General features: G+C 48.8%; 1 pseudogene; it reads left to right on the top strand.

Annotated features, from left to right (window-relative positions):
- The first annotated feature begins 2,147 nt into the window (after nucleotides 1–2,147).
- Nucleotides 2,148–3,898, top strand: LOC109217038 (annotated as a pseudogene).
- The last annotated feature ends 312 nt before the right edge of the window (nucleotides 3,899–4,210 follow it).

Genomic DNA, 4,210 nt, shown 5'->3' with positions numbered 1-4,210 from the left:
ATTTTGGGTCGTGACAACGAGGATGTCCTAGAGTTGCCCCGGTTGCACCACCAGCACATCTAGTAGAGGATCCCATCATTGAGGAGCAGAGCGAGGTGCCCGCAGCAGAGCCTGGCCTGTTAGATTCATGACATCACCGGGCTTTCAGGAGGTCATGGGCCGTATGCTACAGTTCATAGATTCTATGACCCGGGCTGTTTATTTCCAGCAGACCCAGCCACATCCCAGGCGGGAGGGGGAGCACAGACCCCTACTGCTCAGGCTCCTGGGCATGCAGCTGTAGTGTATCAAACTCCGAGTACACTACCCGCGGACAGGGCCCATCCAGTGGCAGCAGTTGTACCTAAGCCTAGACCAGCTGCGGACGGTGAGTTGTAGAAGTTATTGGAAAGATGGACTAGGCTACACCCTCCTGTCATCGGAGGCGAGCGTCATGAGGATGCCCAGGACTTCATTGATAGGTGCAGGGACAGACTGTACAACATGAGGACATTGGAGTCTCATGGAGTGGATTTCACTACTTTCCAGTTGGAGGGCAGGGCCCATAGATGGTGGAAGTCTTATCTTCTTGGCAGACCAGTTGGTTCTCCTCCCATGACTTGGGGCCAGTTCACACAGCTTTTCTTGGATAGGTACATTCCACCCTCCGAGAGGGAAGAGTTGCGATATCAGCTTGAGTAGGGTCAGATGTCAGTGACCGATTATGAGGCGAGGTTTTCTGAGTTGTCTCGCCATGTAGTTATGATACTTCCTACTGACGTAGAGAGAGTGCAGAGGTTTGTTGCGGTGTTGCACTGCGGTATTAGGGCCAATATGGCCCGGGAGGTTGAGATGGGGACATCTTATCAGCTGGTAGTGGAGATTGCTCGGAGGATTGAGGGCTACCGTCAGAGAGGTAGAGAGCAGATGCAGCAGGACAAGAGGACCCGTTTCTCTGGAGAGTTTCGAGGTGCCTGGCTAAGGGCAGAGGTTAGTTTTGGAGGGGTCAGCCTAGCAGGCCCACATATTCAGCACCGCCACCTCCTCGGGGTGCTCCTACGCGACACTATTGCAGTGCCATGCCGGAGATTTCATACTGCCCACCGGCTATTCAGGCTTCTTCCAATGGGTATACAGGCTATCAGGGTCAGACATTAGGGTAGCAGATCACCGCACCGAGGGGCTGTTCCGAGTGTGGAGATCTCAATCACATGAGGAGATTCTGCCCCAGACTTTGGGGCAAGGCAGTGCAGCAGGGTCAGCAGCCAATGATTACAGCATCGGCTATCCGGAGGTAGAGGCCAGGCAGGGGGATGTCAGCCAGCTACTGTTCAGTCAGGCGGAGGCCAGCCAGCCGGTGCTCCAGCCAGATTCTATGCTTTTTCGGCCAGACCAGATGCATTGGCCTCACATGCCGTGATCACAGGTATTATTTCTGTCTGCAATAGGGATGCTTCTGTGTTATTTGATCTAGGATCTACCTATTCATATGTATCCTCTCTATTTGCTCATTTCCTGGATATTCCTCGTGAGTCCTTGGGTACTCCTTTTTATGTGTCCATACCTGTGGGCGATTCTATAGTTGTGGATCGGATCTATCGGTCCTATATGGTCACATTCTATGGCTACGAGACGAGATCGGACCTTCTGTTGCTTGACATGATCAACTTTGAGGTCATCCTGGGCATGGACTGGTTATCCCCATATCATGTCATCCTTGATTGCCATGCCAAGATTGTTACTTTAGCAATGCTAAAGTTTTCGAGATTGGATTGGAAGGGTTCCTCCGTTAGTACATCTAATTAGGTTATCTCTTTTTTGAAGGCTCGACATAAGGTCGAGAAGGATTGTTTGGCTTATCTAGCCTATATTCGGGATACCATCCTAGAGTCTCCGACGATTGATTTAGTGCCAATACTCCGGGAATTTGCCGATGTGTTCCCTTCTGACCTTCCAGGCATGCCACCGGATTGTGATATCGATTTTTGTATTGATTTAGATCTAGGTACCCAGCCTATATCTATCCCACCGTACCGCATGGCTCCGAAAGAGTTGAAGGAGTTGAAGGAGCAGCTTGAGGAGTTTTTAGCAAAGGGTTTGTGAGACCAAGTGTATCACCTTGGGGTGCACCAATGTTATTTGTGAAGAAGAAAGATGGGACGATGGGGATGTGCATTGATTATCGCCAGTTGAACAAAAGTCACCATCAAGAACAAGTACCCGTTGCCGCGCATTGATGATTTGTTTGACCAGTTGCAGAGTGATAGGCTGTTCCCTAAGATCGACTTGAGATCAGGGTATCATCAGCTGAAGACTCGGGACTTAGATGTCCCGAAGACTGCATCCCGTACTAGGTATGGCCATTATGAGTTTCTGGTGATGTTTTTCGGCTTGAATAATGCCCTAGCGGCATTTATGGATTTGATGAACATGGTGTTTACGCCTTATATTGATTCGTTCGTCATTGTCTTCATTAATGACATTTGGATCTACTCACGTAGCCTGGGGAGCACGAGCAGCATTTGGGAGTGGTGCTTCAAACCTTGAGGGAACAGAAGTTGTATGCTAAGTTCTCCAAGTGTGAGTTTTGGCTAGAGTCTATGGCACTCTTGGGGCATGTTGTATCAGGCGAGGGTATTAAGGTGGATTCCAAGAAGATTGAGGCAGTTCAGAGTTGGCCTCGTCCCACTTTGGTGACTGAGATCAGGAGTTTCCTAGGGTTAGTTGGTTCTTATCGCCGGTTTGTACAGGGTTTTTCATCCATTGCAGCACCTCTGACTAGATTGACCCAAAAGGGTGCTCCGTTCCGATGGTTGAATGATTGTGAATCGAGCTTTCAGAAGCTCAAGATAGCTTTGACTACAGCACCGGTCCTAGTGTTGCCTTCTGGTTCGGGGATGTATATGGTGTATTGCGATGCTTAACGCGTAGGCTTGGGTTGTGTAGTGATGCAGGAGGGGCGAGTTATTGCTTATGCTTTGCGTCAATTGAAGATTCATGAGAAGAATTACCCGGTGCACGACCTAGAGTTAGACGCGATTGTTCATGCTCTTAAGATCTGGAGGCATTATCTGTATGAGGTTTCATGTGAGGTTTACACCGATCATCGCAGCTTAAAGCATTTGTTCAAGAAAAGGGATCTCAATTTGAGGCGGCGTAGATGGCTTGAGCTACTGAAAAATTATGACATCACCATTCTTTATCATCTGGGCAAGGCAAATGTGGTCGCGGATGCCTTAAGCAGGAAGGCAGAGAATATGGGTAGCTTGGCATTCATTTCAGTAGAGGAGAGGCCACTAGCTTTGGACATTCAGTCCTTGGCTAACAGACTTGTGTGAGGTTGGATATTTCAAGGTCCAACCGAGTTCTTGTATGTGTTGTTGCCCAGTCTTCACTATTGGAGTAGATCAATGCTCGACAGTTTGATTATCCGCACTTGGCAGTCCTCGGAGAGACGATACTATAGGATGGTACCAAGGAGGTTTCTATTGGGGAGGATGGTGTTCTGCGACTCCAGGGTCGTCTATGTGTTCCTAATGTCGATGGCTTGAGGGAGAGGTTCTAGAGGAGGCGCACAGTTCTCAGTATTCCATTCATCCAGGTGCTATGAAGATGTACCGCGACCTGAGACAGCATTATTGATGGCGGCAGATGAAGAAAGAGTATGTAGCTAGGTGCATAAATTGCCGGCAAGTCAAGTATGAGCACCAGAGGCCAGGTAGCCTACTTCAGCAGATGACTATACCTGAGTGGAAATGGGAGCACATTAATGTGGATTCGTAGTTGGGTTTCCGCGGACCTTGCTGAAGTTTGATGCAGTTTGGATCATTGTCGACAGGTTGACCAAGTTGGCACACTTCACTCCGGTTGTGACTATATATACTTCAGAGAAGTTGGACACATTATATTCGAGAGATAGTTCGGTTGCACGGTGTGCCTGTTTCCATCATATCAGATAAAGGCCCTCAGTTCACTTCACATTTCTGGAGAGTCATACAGAGTGAGTTGGGGACCCGTGTAGAGCTCAGCACAGCATTCCATCCATAGACCGACGGGCAGTCCGAGCGGACAGTTTAGATATTGGAGGACATGCTCAGAGCACGTGTGATTGACTTTGGGGACAGTGGGATCAGTTCTTACCCTTGGCCGAGTTTGCTTACAACAACAGTTATCAGTCCAGCATTAAGATGGATCCATTTAAGGCTTTATAAGGTCGCAGTGTTGTTCTCCC

This window comes from Nicotiana attenuata, unplaced genomic scaffold, assembly GCF_001879085.1.
Source record: "Nicotiana attenuata strain UT unplaced genomic scaffold, NIATTr2, whole genome shotgun sequence".
NCBI classification, from domain to species: domain Eukaryota; kingdom Viridiplantae; phylum Streptophyta; class Magnoliopsida; order Solanales; family Solanaceae; genus Nicotiana; species Nicotiana attenuata.
This window is presented reverse-complemented; position numbering and strand designations above follow the sequence as displayed.